At 40.8% G+C, this 19,778-nt stretch overlaps 1 long non-coding RNA gene across 1 annotated transcript; it reads left to right on the top strand.

Annotated features, from left to right (window-relative positions):
• Positions 1–14,096: 14,096 nt before the first annotated feature.
• Positions 14,097–18,080, top strand: LOC117506990. Its single transcript, XR_004559598.1, has 4 exons — positions 14,097–14,196; positions 14,296–14,322; positions 14,713–14,735; positions 17,753–18,080. It is a non-coding gene; the product is annotated as an uncharacterized LOC117506990 (long non-coding RNA).
• Positions 18,081–19,778: the final 1,698 nt, after the last annotated feature.

Here is a 19,778-nt window from a genome sequence, read left to right as displayed (position 1 = left end):
TCTAAAGAAAACTTGAATGTAAAAGTGATGGTTTATATCTTATACTACTTACTTATTCGCACCATCATTTTAGCTTTTAGAATTTTTTAATAATTCAATTCAAAAAGCCCGATTTTTTTTTTTTTTTTTTTTTTTTGATGTCCTAAAAAATTTCAAACATGTAGAAGTTCAAGTGTGCACAAACGTTTTCACAGCACTGTGCAACTCCAATTAGGCCACAATACGGCCGTCTAAGCCGTTTGTTTGTGCAACATCTCTGGGGGCACCTTAATTCTTGATCAGTAATATCAAAAATATTATAAACTAACAGAAAATGTTTATCCCCAATCGAAATAAGTGCTCATGAAAGAGAAAAATAGATATTTTGGATGACTTTTGCAACTAAATGTCACAGACCAGTTTATTCATGTGATAAAAATAATCCAATCAGCAATATCGTATTTGATGGTCACAAAGTCAATGATGTAGTTTTGATAAATACACCAATCAACATCGCCGTACTATCACCATGCTACCACATTTCTGTAACATAAGTAAAGTAAGAAGGAAGGAGAAATCCCTTGCGAAGAAGTTAGCTGCACGGGGTAGGTGTTAAATATAATAAAATAAAAACTTTGATAAGATTTATTGATATGCATGATCATTGATGTACCTTGTTGTACATGTTGTATATGCGACTTGATGTACGTTATTGTACATGTTGTATATGCGACTTGATGTACCTTGTTATTGTACATGTTGTATATGCGACTTGATGTACATTGTTATTGTACATGTTGTATATGCATATTAAATCAGAATCGCCAAATCGGTCAGTCCTGTCAGTGTGCACTACTAATTGTAGCAATCTCAAGCTTTAAAAAAGAAAATAATAACAATATATAGTCCTTGTAACACTAACATAAAACTCAAATCCCTATCTCTATTCATTCCAGTGGCAGTGCGAAGTTATGCCATATGGTCAATTTTGTACATTGTTTTGTAAATATTAAATTGTTGATTTAAAAAAAATAGTACCAACCACATCTGACATAAGTTACGTGGGTTTAGAAACAATGACCACTTCAAGTTACATTTCACTTGTTGGAACCTGGTGTTAGACTGAATTATTTTGTTGTTGTTGTTATAAATACGCAAGTGATGTGTGCTTGTGATTTCTACTAAATTATTGCCATGGTATTTATTTTTATCATTCAGTAGACATGAATACTGTCTTCCCATTGGCTAAAAGCCATTTTAGAGCAAAGAACGATGAATTTACTCATCTGATTTGGTGGCTATTTACTGGTATACATTATGTACATAATTTGACATCCAGCCAACTATCCCTTATTACTATTATTACTAGTATTTTTTTAATCGTATTTTATTTTACTTGTTATTGTCAAATTAAACTTGTCCACTTGAGGCCAGCAACAATCCCTCTCCCATATTACCTGTGCCATCACATGTAATGTAGACATGTATTTTAATTGAAATGCTAGATTCATGATGTACAATACATGTAAAACAATTACACACAAATTCTTATAGAAACTAGAAAATAATGGGCCCGGATGGGTAGCATGTTTATGCAGAAATGTTTTACATATACTGTAGAATCATGTTCTCCCTGGGATCTCCTTCAGTCCCATCCCTGGGGTTCTGGGTTGTCATACTGTTGCTTGGTACCTGTATAAACAGAAACGTCAAGTGGTAGTATGAAATAAGCAAAATAAAGATAAATAATGGTGAAATGTTTTTTCATTAATTTGAACTCTTACCACTTGAGGTATATGATGCCCCCCCATCTTGAATTTGCATACAAGATGAGAAAGATTGTGGTAAAAAGAATGACAAAAGTACTTAACATAATATATACTTAGTGAACATTTCTGCAACTTGAAATTGATAATCAATCAATCAATCAACTTTTTTCTTATATAGCGCCAAATCACAACAAACAGTTGCCCCAAGGCGCTCCACATTGCAAGGCAAGGCCATACAATAATTATGAAAAACCCCAACGGTCAAAACGACCCCCTATGAGCAAGCACTTGGCCACAGTGGGAAGGAAAAACTCCCTTTTAACAGGAAGAAACCTCCAGCAGAACCAGGCTCAGGGAGGGGCAGTCTTCTGCTGAGACTGGTTGGGGCTGAGGGAAAGAACCAGGAAAAAGAGATCGATCACTAATGATTAAATGCAGAGTGATGCATACGGAGCAAAAAGAGAAAGAAACAGTGCATCATGGGAACCCCCCCACAGTCTACGTCTAAAGCAACATAACCAAGGGATGGTCCAGGGTCACCCGATCCAGCCCTAACTATAAGCCTTAGCGAAAAGGAAAGTTTTAAGCCTAATCTTAAAAGTAGAGAGGGTATCTGTCTCCCTGATCTGAATTGGGAGCTGGTTCCACAGGAGAGGAGCCTGAAAGCTGAAGGCTCTGCCTCCCATTCTACTCTTACAAACCCTAGGAACTACAAGTAAGCCCGCAGTCTGAGAGCGAAGCGCTCTAATGGGGTAATATGGTACTACGAGGTCCCTAAGATGGGACCTGATTATTCAAAACCTTATAAGTAAGAAGAAGAATTTTAAATTCTATTCTAGCATTAACAGGAAGCCAATGAAGGGAGGCCAACACGGGTGAGATATACTCTCTCCTGCTAGTCCCCGTCAGTACTCTAGCTGCAGCATTCTGAACCAATTGAAGGCTTTTTAGGGAACTTTTAGGACAACCTGATAATAATGAATTACAATAGTCCAGCCTAGAGGAAATAAATGCATGAATTAGTTTTTCAGCATCACTCTGAGACAAGACCTTTCTGATTTTAGAGATATTGCGTAAATGCAAAAAGGCAGTCCTACATATTTGTTTAATATGCGCTTTGAATGACATATCCTGATCAAAAATAACTCCAAGATTTCTCACAGTATTACTAGAGATCAGGGAAATGCCATCCAGAGTAACGATCTGGTTAGACACCATGCTTCTAAGATTTGTGGGGCCAAGTACAATAACTTCAGTTTTATCTGAGTTTAAAAGCAGGAAATTAGAGGTCATCCATGTCTTTATGTCTGTAAGACAATCCTGCAGTTTAGCTAATTGGTGTGTATCCTCTGGCTTCATGGATAGATAAAGCTGGGTATCATCTGCGTAACAATGAAAATTTAAGCAATACCGTCTAATAATACTGCCCAAGGGAAGCATGTATAAAGTGAATAAAATTGGTCCTAGCACAGAACCTTGTGGAACTCCATAATTAACTTTAGTCTGTGAAGAAGATTCCCCATTTACATGAACAAACTGTAATCTATTAGACAAATATGATTCAAACCACCGCAGCGCAATGCCTTTAATACCTATGACATGCTCTAATCTCTGTAATAAAATTTTATGGTCAACAGTATCAAAAGCAGCACTGAGGTCCAACAGAACAAGCACAGAGATAAGTCCACTGTCCGAAGCCATAAGAAGATCATTTGTAACCTTCACTAATGCTGTTTCTGTACTATGATGAATTCTAAAACCTGACTGAAACTCTTCAAATAGACCATTCCTCTGCAGGTGATCAGTTAGCTGTTTTACAACTACCCTCTCAAGAATCTTTGAGAGAAAAGGAAGGTTGGAGATTGGCCTATAATTAGCTAAGATAGCTGGGTCAAGTGATGGCTTTTTAAGTAATGGTTTAATTACTGCCACCTTAAAGGCCTGTGGTACATAACCAACTAACAAAGATAGATTGATCATATTTAAGATTGAAGCATTAAATAATGGTAGGACTTCCTTGAGCAGCCTGGCAGGAATGGGGTCTAATAAGCATGTTGATGGTTTGGATGAAGTAACTAATGAAAATAACTCAGACAGAACAATCGGAGAGAAAGAGTCTAACCAAATACCGGCATCACTGAAAGCAGCCAAAGATAACGATACATCTTTGGGATGGTTATGACTAATTTTTTCTCTAATAGTCAAAATTTTGTTAGCAAAGAAAGTCATGAAGTCATTACTAGTTAAAGTTAATGGAATACTCAGCTCAATAGAGCTCTGACTCTTTGTCAGCCTGGCTACAGTGCTGAAAAGAAACCTGGGGTTGTTCTTATTTTCTTCAATTAGTGATGAGTAGAAAGACGTCCTAGCTTCACGAAGGGCTTTCTTATAGAGCAACAAACTCTTTTTCCAGGCTAAGTGAAGATCTTCTAAATTAGTGAGACGCCATTTCCTCTCCAACTTACGGGTTATCTGCTTTAAGCTACAAGTTTGTGAGTTATACCACGGAGTCAGACACTTCTGATTTAAAGCTCTCTTTTTCAGAGGAGCTACAGCATCCAAAGTTGTCTTCAATGAGGATGTAAAACTATTGACAAGATACTCTAACTCCCTTACAGAGTTTAGGTAGCTACTCTGCTCTGTGTTGGTATATGACATTAGAGAACATAAAGAAGGAATCATATCCTTAAACCTAGTTACAGCGCTTTCTGAAAGACTTCTAGTGTAATGAAACTTATTCCCCACTGCAGGGTAGTCCATCAGGGTAAATGTAAATGTTATTAAAAATGATCAGACAAAAGGGAGTTTTCAGGGAATACTGTTAAGTCTTCTATTTCCATACCATAAGTCAGAACAAGATCTAAAATATGATTAAAGTGGTGGGTGGACTCATTTACTTTTTGAGCAAAGCCGATAGAGTCTAATAATAGATTAAATGCAGTGTTGAGGCTGTCATTCTCAGCATCTGTGTGGATGTTAAAATCGCCCACTATAATTATCTTATCTGAGCTAAGCACTAAGTCAGACAAAAGGTCTGAAAATTCACAGAGAAACTCACAGTAACGACCAGGTGGACGATAGATAATAACAAATAAAACTGGTTTTTGGGACTTCCAATTTGGATGGATAAGACTAAGAGACAAGCTTTCAAATGAATTAAAGCTCTGTCTAGGTTTTTGATTAATTAATAAGCTGGAATGGAAGATTGCTGCTAATCCTCCGCCCCGGCCCGTGCTACGAGCATTCTGACAGTTAGTGTGACTCGGGGGTGTTGACTCATTTAAACTAACATATTCATCCTGCTGTAACCAAGTTTCTGTTAGGCAGAATAAATCAATACGTTGATCAATTATTATATCATTTACCAACAGGGACTTAGAAGAAAGAGACCTAATGTTTAATAGACCACATTTAACTGTTTTAGTCTGTGGTGCAATTGAAGGTGCTATATTATTTTTTCTTTTTGAATTTTTATGCTTAAATAGATTTTTGCTAGTTATTGGTGGTCTGGGAGCAGGCACCGTCTCTACGGGGATGGGGTAATAAGGGGATGGCAGGGGGAGAGAAGCTGCAGAGAGGTGTATAAGACCACAGCTCTGCCTCCTGGTCCCAACGCTAGACAGTCACAGTTTGGAGGATCCCAAAAAATTGGCCAGATTTCTAGAAATGAGAGCTGCTCCCTCTAAAGTGGGATGGATGCCGTCTCTCCTAACAAGACCAGGTTTTCCCCAGAAGCTTTGCCAATTATCAATGAAGCCCACCTCATTTTTTGGACACCACTCAGACAGCCAGCAATTCAAGGAGAACATGCGGCTAAACATGTCACTCCCGGTCCGATTGGGGAGGGGCCCAGAGAAAACTACAGAGTCCGACATTGTTTTTGCAAAGTTACACACTGATTCAATGTTAATTTTAGTGACCTCCGATTGGCGTAACCGAGTGTCATTACTGCCGACGTGAATTACAATCTTACCAAATTTACGCTTAGCCTTAGCCAGCAATTTCAAATGTCCTTCGATGTCGCCTACTCTGGCCCCCGGAAGACAATTGACAATGGTTGCTGGTGTCGCTAACTTCACATTTCTCAAAACAGAGTCGCCAATAACCAGAGTTTGATCCTCGGCGAGTGTATCGTCGAGTGGGGAAAACGGTTAGAGATGTGAACGGGTTGACGGTGTACACGGGGCTTCTGTTTAGGGCTACGCTTCCTCCTCACAGTCACCCAGTCAGCCTGCCTTCCCGACTGCACGGGGTCTGCCAGGGGGGAACTAACGGCGGCTAAGCTACCTTGGTCCGCACCGACTACAGGGGCCTGGCTAGCTGTAGAATTTTCCACGGTGCGGAGCCGAGCCTCCAATTCGCCCAGTCTGGCCTCCAAAGCTACGAATAAGCTGCACTTATTACAAGTACCGTTAGTGCTAAAAGAGGCCGAGGAATAACTAAACATTTCACACCCAGAGCAGAAAAGTACGGGAGAGACAGGAGAAGCCGCCATGCTAAAACGGCTAAGAGCTAGTAGCTACGCTAAGCTAGCGGATTCCCAAACAGGGAATCCGACACTAGACAGGCTGTGGAGCAGCACAGGTAACGCACGACAACAGTGCTAAAATAAAATAAAAATCCACTAGACAGGCTGTGGAGCAGCACAGGTAACGCACAACAACAGTGCTAAATAAAAATCCACTGGACAGGCTGTGGAGCAGCACAGGTAACGCACGACAACAGTGCTAAAAAAAATAAAATAAAAATCAAAATCCACTGGACAGGCTGTGGAGCAGCACAGGTAACGCACGACAACAGTGGTAAAAAATAAAATAAAAATCCACTGGACAGGCTGTGGAGCAGCACAGGTAACGCACGACAACAGTGCTAAAAAAAATAAAATAAAAATCCACTGGACAGGCTGTGGAGCAGCACAGGTAACACACGACAACAGTGGTAAAAAAAAAATAGAAATCCACTGGACAGGCTGTGGAGCAGCACAGATAACACACGACAACAGTGCTAAAAAATAAAATAAAAATCCACTGGACAGGCTGTGGAGCAGCACAGGTAACACACGACAACAGTGGTAAAAAATAAAATAAAAATCCACTGGACAGGCTGTGGAACAGCACAGGTAACACACGACAACAGTGGTAAAAAATAAAAATCCACTAGACAGGCTGTGGAGCAGCACAGGTAACACACGACAACAGTGCTAAAAAATAAAATAAAAATCCACTGGACAGGCTGTGGAGCAGCACAGGTAACACACGACAACAGTGCCAAAAAACAACAAAAATCCACTGGACAGGCTGTGGAGCAGCACAGGTAACGCACGACAACAGTGCTAAAAAATAAAATAAAAATCCACTGAACAGGCTGTGGAGCAGCACAGGTAACACACGACAACAGTGCTAAAAAATAAAATAAAAATCCACTGAACAGGCTGTGGAGCAGCACAGGTAACGCACGACAACAGTGCTAAAAAATAAAATAAAAATCCACTGGACAGGCTGTGGAGCAGCACAGGTAACACACGACAACAGTGCTAAAATAAAATAAAAATCCACTAGGCAGGCTGTGGAGCAGCACGACAACAGTGCTAAAAAATAAAATAAAAACGAAAGCGTTAGCAAGCTAGTTAGCTTGCCAACGCTGATGAAGGTTAGCTGATAAAAGTGCTCCATCGCGATGCTTCGACCGTTAGAGGTCTTCTTTAGGCGTTGGAGCACGGTGAAAAAGTAAAAAAGTCTTGAAAAAGACTGTTAATTCAAAGAACTCAAACAGCTAACAGATACAGCAGAACACCGCTGTGCTCCGGAACAGGAAGTCAAGTTATTTACATTGCATTTTCATCAAATACACGTTACAAATTAATGAGATTCCCCCTCCCAGTAATTAAGAAATAAGAAAACAGTTGAAATAACATTTTCCTAAAACATACAGCTTTAATGGTCCGAAAACTGGAAGCCACCCATCTAGTACCATGCTCAGACACTGCAACGCAAGTTCCTCACAACGTTCTGAGCTTGCGGCGGTTTTTAGCCGATGCATGATAGAGACTGTATAATTTGTCAAAGAAAAACTGGAATTCATTCATCCCTGCAATTTCCTCTACAGCATCTTCAACCTTCAACTCAAGATGGTGGTTCATGTAGTGGCACACCAACAAATTGGGAAACTTTTCAACAATTTTGGTAGTAACACCTGATTCACTTCCAAGCATGACAGAAGCTCCATCTGAAGCAAAACAAATAAACTGCTCCTTCACTATAACTTCAGAGAAGCCATGGTGTGAAAGAAAAATGTTAGTGACTGTTCACTCATCCCGAGGCATGCTCTAATGTATATAATCAAAACTGATTTTTTACTGTCAGTTGTAGACTCATCTATCAGAACAGAAAATTTTGTTCAACTCTAAAGGACATTTCCAACTACTTTCTTTCTCATTTCACTTGCTATGTGTTGGCTGATTTAAGACGGCCCACAACGGCGATGGCAAGAGAGCTGGACATAGCACTTTTGCGGCACATTCCACTGTTACAGGAGATTTTGTAATGAAAGACGTGCGGAGGATTTTGCGCGTCGGCACGGAGCCGCTCATGGCGCACAAAAAAAAAAAAAACACCTCCGTGTTGGTAGTCTCACAGGACATGTGGCATGTCCAGCTGTTACGCAATTTCTCGGATACTCACTCGACTGAAAAGCCATCGAAAGCCGTCTGAATCTTCTGAATGGTTTCCAACACGGAGGTGATTTTTTTTTTTTTTTTTGCGCGCCATGAGCAGTTCCGTGCCGACGCGCAAAATCCTCCGCACGTCTTTCATTACAAAATCTCCTGTAACAGTGGAATGTGCCGCAAAAGTGCTATGTCCAGCTGTCTTGCCATTTCTGTGGTAGTCACACGATGTCCCGGATCAACACAGCGTTCAGTTTAGAAATGATCTGGTCGATCCAGCCTGTCGATGGCCGCTCGGTGCGCTGCGCGCCCTCCGCCATTGTGGGCCATCTTCAAAAAGGTTTTAATAGTCCTTAATCCGCGTGACGCCGACAGAATCTTCACCGATATCCATCTGAATCTTTCAAATGGTTTCCAACTGGCTGTCTCTAACAGATTCTGAAAAGAATTTCATGGAGCAAAGCGGCAGTCGCTCAGCCAGTTCCCAGACAAAAGAAATCCGACGAGGGGGGTGGACCAGTGCTCACTCAAAGCCTGCCCACAGGCGAATGATGCAACCAACAGGCGTGAAAAAATTCACGCATGCGCATGAAGGTTCAAGCAGTGGCGGTCCTAGAGTGATTTACTCCCCGGGCGAAACCCCCCTGCGTGCCCCCCCGCGCACACTAATGTGGCCACCACCTCCGCCCCACCACCCATGAAAACACTAACTTCGTCCAGAACACCCACAATCCCACAAATTAACTCACAACAGCTATTTAAGAACAAATTTACGGTTTTAATGTCTACTGCAATAAAAAACACAAAGATACAATACAAAGAAACAATAATTACTTCAATAAACTTTTTGAACATAAAAAAACAAAAGACTCAGTGACTTCACATTACAACTATGTACAGTACAGGTATTTAAGAAAGCACAACTGCACTACAGCACCACCCGATGGTCAAAATATTGCACGTCATTCAGTTTTACCAACAATGCACTTTGCATTATCATAGAGTACCATTCACCATAATGCAATGATTCTCAACCGGGGTGCCGTGATCGATCGTCAGGGGTGCCGTGGGCAATTATCAAATATCACCATTATCGGGTGTATGTGCTGTAATAGTGTGGCAGATGGTGCAATGTTCTTTTATTCCAGTAGATGGCAGCAAAGCGCGCAGTAGCGCGTGATCGCCATTTTAATTCCGGGCAAGTTAGTGATTTGTGTGCATAGAAGTTCACTTAGTCTCGTCAAGAAACAGATGGAATATGCCGGAAAGCTGCGCATGTTGGCAAAGTCACAAACGGAGGAACAAGGGAGACAATATTTCCTTCCATAAGTAAGTGGGTTTGGTTCTTCTTGTCACTTTGTCCGTGATATTTGGATGATAAACAGCTGTATGTCTCCTGCCGTACCTGTGTCGCCCGATGACACGGATCATTAATTTCACTTATGTCTAGTTGATATTTTCCACTGCTAGACCAATGTCTAGTTAAAATTCTTGTCGTTAGTGACTAAAAATTGTTCGACAAGACTGGGGAGTTTTTTTGTTTTTTTTTGCACCTTAAAATAATGAGATTAATGACCCGCGCTGTACTGCCACACACACAGAGATGTGCACACACACACCGCCGACTTCATGAATGAAACTCGGTCAATAAAGGATAATTGTGTAAAAATATAATATATGTAAATGTATTGTAATGGTTTTAGGAGCCGCGCTGCATTGAACAGCAGCTGCAGCTCAGCCGAGCAGCGCAGCTTATCAGCGCAGATCCGTGTAACTTTCAACACTAATATTTGTGAATGTGTGTGTGTCAGAGTAAGTTTAATACTTTCCTGACATAATTTTATGTAATTTAATTTTACTGGCTCGATATCCAGGACAAAATGGCATTTTAACACGTATTTTGCGAGCATTTTTCTGAGTGTGTTCAGTCGCGAATCTCCACTGAAAATGCATTAACATCCGGGTACTTCGTCAGTATTTTGCCGGTTAGGAGACGTCATGTCGCTGTTCATGAAGGAACGTTTTCGTTTAGTGTGCAGCAATGGGACTGCGCTCTCTAGTTCTTATATACAGCTCCATGACTATAGTATACTATGTTACGTCATATCTGTACCACACGTGTTGCTAACGCACCGTGTAGAGACAGTCGAGTTAGTGGTGCGTGACACGTGACACATGACAGTTGTGTGCCGCAGGATTTTGTAAATATAAAAAGGGTGCCGCGGCTCAAAAAAGGTTGAAAATCACTGCCATGAAGAACAAGACTTAAACCTCCATTAAAGTCGCACCATATAAATAACAAAAGAAGTTAATCTGTATATTACAGAATACCATGAAGTGACAAAAAAAATGTACAAAAAAACCCCTATACATTAAAGTGGCAAAAATGGTAAAGCGCAATCATGTATCATAAATAAATGAACTAACGACAGAGGTAAATTCTATACCCATTACTGTACACATAAGAAGAAATAACAAACACTATTGTGTATCATAAGTAACAGGAAGCAACAAGTGAAGAAGTTAACACTCTTTAAAGGCAAAAATGGCAAACCACAATAATTTGTCATAAATAACAAGAAGTGCAAAAGAAGTAAGGGGAAGTAAGTAGGAAAACAGTCTATAAACAAAAGTTTGCAGGACGGCATCATAATTGTTTGCCACAGTGCTCACTATCCGTGATGTGAAATTCCATCGAGTAGGAGCATTTCTGGGCAACCTTGAGCAGTCTGCAGACTCAACAAAAGACATCCTCTTTGTGGATTTTGAGAAAAATGTGGCATATAAGATAAGCATTTAGTCCCCCGAGACAACCAGATTCAGTCTGTGTGCATAGCAATGCACAAACATTGCACTGGGGGCTATTGCTTTAACTTTAACTTTGGCCTGCAAACCATTGAGAGCTGAAGCCATGACAGCAGCCATGGCTTCTTCGTAAGGAAGACTATCAAATGGCTTCGCCAAAATCCGGTCCACAACATTCAAATTGTCTGCCATTATGTGCAGCTACCTAGCTAGCTGGGACTGGCGCGAGGCTAGTGTGAAGTGTGTCCGCCTGTGAGTGCTTTGTGACGGTGGAGGAGCTCAGCAGCACCCGCTGCTCGGTAGGGACAGAAACTGCGATAGAAGTCAGTCTCCAAACACAAGCAGCTACAAAAACAAAAAAAACACCAGAAATAGAAGCTCGATTTGTCGCTAGTCGTTTTTAACAAAGAAATGCCGCTAAGAGGATTAGGAAAGTCTCCGGTTCAACTCGGAACAGAATGAAAATTAAAAAATGCTCCCACGGATGTTTACACCAAAAGATCGCTGATTCGCTCATTTCGCTGTCAATCAAAAAGGGATTCAGCCTCAGACAGATCATCCAATCATCATTCAGAAGCTGAGCGTCCGGGCCAGCCGAGGCCAGCCCACTGCCCCATAGACCCCCAGACACGCTGAGCGTCCGATGGGCGGGACAAAGGCCAGCATTTATCCAATGAGTCGTCTCGTTTCGCTGCACTCTGCTTCGCTATTAAACTGTGGTCACTCAGCGTCCACACTGTTTAAAGCTCTGTGAAGCTGCGGCAATACGTAAATCAATACATACCTTTTTCCTTTGTCGTTTCGCCTTTTCTTCTTTCTTTTTCTTTCAAAATTGGGCACCTGATGGCTTTGATCGTTTCCTATCCATGATTATGTCTTACTCCTTTTCGACCACCTCCTCGTCCAAACATTGAATGATACCCCCCTCCCCCTGCACAAACTCTGCACTGTGCAGCGTTGCTCACCTAACGCGAGAGGTGAGATGGGGGGAGTGCTCTGCCGTAACGTAACCACGAACTCCCCTGTCAGGACAACTCCCCCGCCCCGGTTTTATATATATATATATATATATTTTTTTTTTTTTTTTTTTTTTTGGACAGGTTTTTGTTTTTTTTTTCGCACGCTCGTGCCGTCCCGGGCTCCGTCCCCTGGGTTCAAGCTTGGCTGATGCAATTACACGTGATTCAAATCTATATAGTCTTTGAAAAAAATAAAAAGGTCCGTTTCGGCGTGTCAGAGGACAAGTTCGGACACTCCACAATTTCTCTTATAACTCACTCGAATGGTAAGCATTGAAAGCCGAGATAGGCATGTCCCAACTTGTCCTCTAACACACTGAAACGGAGACATTCTTTGTCTCGCTCGAAAAGTGAATCAGTCCTTATGCATGAAGCCTCCGCGCGGCTTTCCACGACAAAATCTCTTGTTAAAAGTGAAATCTGCCGGAAAATGGTTGATGTCCAGCTCTTGTGATAACCAGAGAAAATGCACACGACAGTCCCAGCTCCACACACCCATCCGTTTAGAAATAATCCGGTGGTTCGTGCCTGTCGTTGCGGCTCGCAGCGCGCCGAGCGCCATTGTGGGCCATCCTTAAAGCTGTAGTAATAGTCCTTATTCTCTGTGAAGCCCGTAAAATTTTCACCGAAAGCCAGATAAATTTTTCGAATGGTTTCCAGGTGCCAGTCTCTAACAGCTTCTGAAAAAAAATTCTGAAAAAAAAACCTCCAAATCATTCCGCCATTTCCAGACAATGAAAATCCAACGACGGGGCGGGACCACTCCTTCCACAAGGCGTGCTCACAGGCGAATGACGTCACCGACAGGGGTGGAAAAACTCACGCATGCGCACAAGGGTTCAAGCTTGTCTGACATGAAAACAGATGAATCAAATCCATATAGTTAAAAAAATAAATAAATAAAAAGGTACGATACTTTACGGACAGACCTCGTACAACCCACTGTTTAACCCAGTGACCCAGCCTAAGCCTTTCCAACTTCACATCATAGTGACGTGAGACACCCTGAAACAATAGTGTGTCTTCCCTTGGTCTCAGTATCCCAAATGTGCTGCCACTGCTGGTGTATACTACCATTAACAAAAGTATGGCACTCCATTCTACTAAACACGAACATGAAACAGGCGGCCTTAGCAGCGTGCCGCCATCTGGCAGCATCATCATCATCATCTTCTTCTTCTTTTTTCTTTTTCTTCAATTGGCGGGTGGCAACCATCACCTTAGGTCCATACCGCCACCTACTGTACCGGATGTGTCAATGGATGTACAGATAACATCAGGCATCAACTAATCACGTTGCACCATGTTTACGTGCCCCTGTGCCCTCCGATTTTAATATTTCATTTACTCATAATCGTTGAGTAATGATGGAATAATTACATATAATTATAAGTTATGTTTCCAATATTTACTGTTAAAAGGGAAGGGGTGGAAAGGGGGGATGGCAGTTTTACAGGGGGGATGATTTTGAATGTTTTTATTTCAGGGGGGATGAGGGGGGATGGCATCCCCCCTCAACTCGAGTACTGGAACCAGTTTTGAGTTGCACTAAAATTGATTTTTGGACACATGTGCTACGTCCTAAATTAAGTTTATAAGCTTACACATCAGAGCTTAGTCTACAAACTGTAGCTGGCCTTGAAAGACAATTGATCAAAAGCATCTTTGTTTCGTTTTGTAATAAGTGCAGTAACATCTTGTTTCATGGCGACAAACCAGTTACCAATACATTCTTTAAAAGCGTCATAAATCCGGCCTCTAATTTCAGTCCAGAAATGCTTGGAAAAACTCAGCAGTGAGTTGATGGCACAATTTAAATGAGCGGAATAAATATTTGTCATGTTGTGAGACTACATTTCCCACAAATCTAAAGAAAAGTCGCCGTGCAATGACGTCACCTTTGTATAAATACCGCCGCCTTTTTCGTCACATCCTCTTTCGTTGCTCTTCTTGCTTTGAGGTATGAGAAGAAATTTGTTCGCGACTGAATCCAACTTAATCAATGATTTCTACAGGTAATCCATAGTCACTGATATGATTTCTTGCTTCTCTCTTACAGACATACCGCCTCACAATGAGAGCCAAGGTAAATACACGTCCTGATGTCGATATTTATCGTCTGGCAAAATTTCAGCTAATGTTAGCATGCAGTAATGCCGCCTGCATGTTTTGTGTGCAAACCGCAGTTCGTGAGGTTTTGTGCTTATGTCTCTGAAGCTTGTTCCATGGTAGTAATGTATACAACATTATTGCAGTTTTGAGTATGTTGAAATAATTGTGATTTTAGCAAAGGCCCACAGAGGAGCGTGCTGTTCCTTTAACGATGCGCGTCTTGGTGCGTTTAATCTTCGTGTTTCTAGCGCGCTTGTGATTTGATGTTTAGATAGTTTAAACGAGCAGCCTATCGCCTATAGTTGAGTGAATGTTATGGTAATTCATACTATGATATATGTTCATTAATATCTTTTTCTTACAGTGGAGGAAGAAGCGCATGCGCAGGTAAGACAGTCAACTTTGTTGTTTTGGAGTTGATAAAACGGGGTCATTGCTGAAAACGTGATTCATATAAAATTTTTACAAGCATGACCTAATACAACAGAATTATGCAATGAGGTAGTTATGAGACTTTCAACAGCAATTTTAAAAAATTGTGGATCAGTGTGTACTGGGTCAAATATGAGGTGATATGAACATGTGGCTGTCTGTATAAATCCAGTACTGTGTTGTACAGCAGATATTTACTGTTAAACATCAGCTTAATAGTTTATCTTGATGGAAAAAATGTCGCTGCAATACGCTGGCTAAGTCAGACCACTGGGGTTCCTGTGGATTGCGATCCCAACTGGTGTGAGGGTCTCAGCACTCTCCTAGACTTTCTCTACACTGGTCTGCGCTTGCGAGAACCCGGTTTTACAGTCTGATCTGCTTTCTCTGCGCATGTGTCATGTTAGTGTTGGTAGCGATTAACAAGTTATTGCCTTGTTGCTGCTTAAAACGCTTTTTAGAATGATTTAAAAAGTTTTTATTTGTCATCTGATGGTTAGTAATAACATTATTCCCTTTTGCTTGATAGAGTGTCAAACTCGAGTCAGTCTCAGGCGCGCTGGTGTGGTTCTCTATTCGGCCCCGTGTCTTTTATTATAAATTACTGCTGAATTTATGTTATGTATTAGCTGGCGCTTCATCAGAATTTTCAAACTTGGAAAATGTGAACAAATCCCAATGACAACTTCAGTTCGTCTGTATTCTGTTTTGTTTTATGTCTTGATGGTTCCTCATTGTTTGCATAGTTCCTGTACTGTCAGTATTCCATATGACTGTCGGCCATCCTCCCAAGTCCGACGTCTTGCACGAACGTTGCCGATATCTGAACAGATCTGATCACTAACTAAAGATCCTACGAGTTGAACGTGACTCGCCCATGTGTGGGACGAAAACCAACATTGTCATACAGAAACGATAGCGGCAAGAACGTTTCATCAACTGCTTTAACTATGTACGCACGTTCCAGCCGTGTGGCTGGAATGGCTGTGCGCGCATTCACATTTTTCGTTTTGTTTTTGTTTCGGTTTTGTTACGTTCCTGTTTGCTCTCTTGCTTCGCAGGTTTTTTGGTGATGGAAGAAGTGCAGGCTCATTCGTCCACCTTTTCGACTATTTGCAACTTTGACTTTTTTCCCTTTGTTCAGCTATTGTAGTGTGCCAAGTGGCGGTGCTCTTAGCAGAAAGGAGGCAATAATCGGCAAGTCGCTGCTGATGCTCCAAAATGACGCATTCGCAGTGAAGGCAAGGGACTGCTCAGAAGTGGGAAATGCTATTGGGCAGCAAAAACATACGATTGCTGCTATTAGCCTATGGTGATCAGAGAAGCTAATAGGCTGGTGCTGCAGGATGCTTGTCTCTGTTTTGAAAGCAGCTAGTTAAGTTCTTTTGGCTTAACACTTTTTCTTTGGGGTCACAGCAGTAGATCCAACATGGATCTGTGTATTGATTTTGGTTTTACACTGGATGACCTTCCTGGTGCAACTCCACGTTACATCAAGAATGGCCACGGGTGCTCTTGAACCTGTTGCTTCTGAAGCAGCTGCACTAACCATTGCTGAAAGCAGAGCTCCATTATCACTTGTATGCATTTGTGGTAAATAATTATATTATTGACTAGTCCATAACTGTGACTGACTAGAGGTCAGTCACATGGGGGTATGAGGAATTTACCCTGACTGGGTACAATATGCACCCAGTCAGGATTTTGCACTTTTTCCCACAACTGGGTGTACATGGTTATTTATATAAAAACAAATAATAGATATGAGCTGCAATCATTTGCGGTGCTCATACATGTACAATAAAATGTTTATCTACAAGTGGGAAAAGTTTATTTTTAGCTTCCCGTTCAACATGATGTGAGATGTAGTGTTTTCACAGGCAGTGGTATTTTCTCTTGGAAAAGTAAAAATGCTAATCTGGGGGGGATGTCCTGTTGCACACACTGCAGGAGTGTCTTACCTGCCCGGTGGTCAGAGAGAATTAGATTGGTACTGTTTAATTATTGCAAATAAAAGTTATGTATGTCTCAAAACAAGCTGCCATGCACATTGATCTTTTGTTGCGTTAATTGAGCCATAACTAATCATACTTTACTCAAGCTAACCCTGTGAGCAAAATTGCTAAGCTCCGAAATAACGCATACGTAGTGGCGGCAGGGCAGACCAATTTTTAGGGGCAGACCGTTTGGTCTGCGACACCGGGTTACTTTCTGTATTCAGAAAAGCCACATCAAAGATTGAAAAGCACACAGTTTAAATAAATACATAACTTGATGAATCCAGTGGACGTGTGTCTTCACACACAGCAGTCATGTAGAATATCGCTGCTGCTCCAGTTCGAAAGTCATCTCCTTTCGGGGAAAAAAAAAATCCATATTATAAAAACACACGATGGTTCGTAAAGATGGGATTTCCAGTCATTGCATTTTTGTTAATTCATTCTGTCATTTGTCCATTCAGTCATTGATCCAGTAAGCGGGTAATGCAGATAAACTGCTTGGGACAGGTTCGGTGTCAATGGCACATCTCATGCCAACATTCCAGCAGCAGTGACTTTGTTAGTGTGTGTGTTCTCAGCTTTAAACAGAATTATTCCTCTGCTACTCCGGCTCCATGTAGTATTCGACGTGCGTTTCTACTACTTCTCTCTAAACTGTACAACTAATATACTGCAGTTTTAATTACTTTAGGACATCAGGAGCAAGTCGCATTTGAACCATGTTTGAATATCAACAGTGGCACCTTTTTAAAGTGTGAAATCAGCTGAACGCAGTTTAATTGATTAGTTTTCAGACCTGTACCGTAAAATGGGCATCATCAGCAGATATAAGGCAGGGTTTTTGCAGTTTCCATACAAATACTGAAATTTTATTCTGTACTTGGAATATTTATATATTGTACCTTTTGTAGTATCAAGGGACATGTCGTGCAGTTTCATTATTTTCCTGAGTTGTCTGTTCATTTTCTACAGGCTGAAGCGTAAAAGGCGAAAGATGAGGCAGAGGTCAAAGTAAGCCTTCCTGGCCTCCCCAGCTGTGATGCTGTCAGAGCCTGTCCAGATTCCTGAAGTGGATCATGCAGAGCCTCCAAGGATGGAGTGAATTTGGACACTGATTCAAATGACAAGGATTCTCAGAACCAGTTGTGGATGTCTGGACTCGAGGATGGTGAAGCTGCTGGATGGATCCCTCAACACCGGAAATACACCTCCCTTGTTCAGACCATAATAAACTTTGGTTAAATGTCCTTGTGTCCTTTTGTTGAACAAATAAATGTACATCTGTTATTACATCCTAAAACCTGCAGTCTTTTAATTTAATTTGATTTAACCAGGTTAGTCCCATTGAGATAAAGACCTCTTTTGCAAGGGAGATCTGGACAATTATAAAGTAACAATTCACCTAACCTGCATGTTTTTAAACTTGAACAGAATTTTAGCATTTTTAGTTTTTAATTTAAGTGAAATTAGCTAAACAGACTGGTCCATCCAAAGTAAGATGCAGAATAATGCACTTCCTAGTGAAATATCACAGAATAGGTAGAGGTGGATGGTCTTGAATTGAGAATCTTCCATGAGGAAGCAAGTGCGCTGATCACTTGGCCACCAATAAATCAAAATAGCTTGGTGAAGAAGAGGAATCACTGCTGTCCACAGTATTCCTTTGAGTCCTAGGATCCAATCTTACAATCTCACCAAGGAATTAGTTGCAAATTTGTCATTCAAAAGGTCTGTTTTGGGGAGGGGTTAAGCGGGTAAATGCATTAGTTATTTCACATTTTTTCCCCGTTGCGTTAAAAAAAAATAAAAATTGTGAACTTTGTGGTAATTGTTTGTGTAGCTTCGGATCATTTCAATCTATTCAGGGATGTCAGTGACTCTACTAATGATTATTAGCTGCTAGTATTTGTAGGGCGTATATCTCATGGCCTTTTTTACCAAGCTCTTACATTTCCCCAACAAGTTACACTAAAAATTTAAATTAACTACTTAAACTCTTGCTGCACCTGTTCAGTAAATGCATTTTTTTTTTTTTTTTTTTTAATAGAACCGTCAAAAAGTGATGTGGTCAGTGTTTCTCTATTAGCTGTTTTCTTTTTCCATTGTGTATCTTGCATGTGGAGCTGCCACTCCTTATAAAACTTTGTATTACAGTTTTCTTTGGATGCAACTTTTATGGTGAAAGGTCAGTACTTGTGCTTTTCTATTTGTTGAGGAATGGCCTAGTTGTGGGTATCCTTTTAAAAAAAAATTTCTAGGTTCCTGTATTGAAAGGTATTTTGTATGATCCTTACTAATTCAGTATCGAAGTCTTCTAATTTGGTACAAGTTCTGGCCTGTTAGACCACATAATATGCATTACCATCAAATTTAGCTTTCTTGAATTGTTGGTACCAAGTATTTAGAGGAGTTTTAAGGATTCTGAATCCCAACTGGGCATGGAAGGACACACTCATTCAGTTCTATTCCATTCTTTATTAGGCTTACACATGCAGTCTGGTTCACACCAGCAGGTCAAAATATACAGTTGCATCTCTATATTATTGTCCCAGATAGGGTGAAGCCTTTCTACTGCTCCTCAAATCTATCTTACCCCCCCCCCCACCAAAGTTGAGATATTTCTGATCAATTTGCAGAATTGCTTGGTAGTGGGGCAGCATAGCAAAACAATTGTGCATTTTGTGATAAAAGCAGAATTTGGCACACATTCTAAATTAACTTTATTTTCAGATATGGAGCCATCCTGGAGCTGACCTCTAATGAGCAACATGGGTCAATAAAGAATTACACAGGTCAAAAGAAAAAAAAGCTCCAATCATGTTGAAAACTATACATTTGCCTGATAACGATTCCAAAAAGTAGTTTGGACTACCTATGACTGAATGTCGAGTTGTGGGGTAAAACAGCAAAAATGGTGACAAAGGTCAGTTTCAGTTTGTACAGAGGTCAAAAGTTAAAGTTCCTTCAATTTTGGTAAAAAGTGATGCAAATTATTGGT

Source organism: Thalassophryne amazonica, chromosome 3, assembly GCF_902500255.1.
Source record: "Thalassophryne amazonica chromosome 3, fThaAma1.1, whole genome shotgun sequence".
Taxonomy (NCBI): Eukaryota; Metazoa; Chordata; class Actinopteri; order Batrachoidiformes; family Batrachoididae; genus Thalassophryne; species Thalassophryne amazonica.
This window is presented reverse-complemented; position numbering and strand designations above follow the sequence as displayed.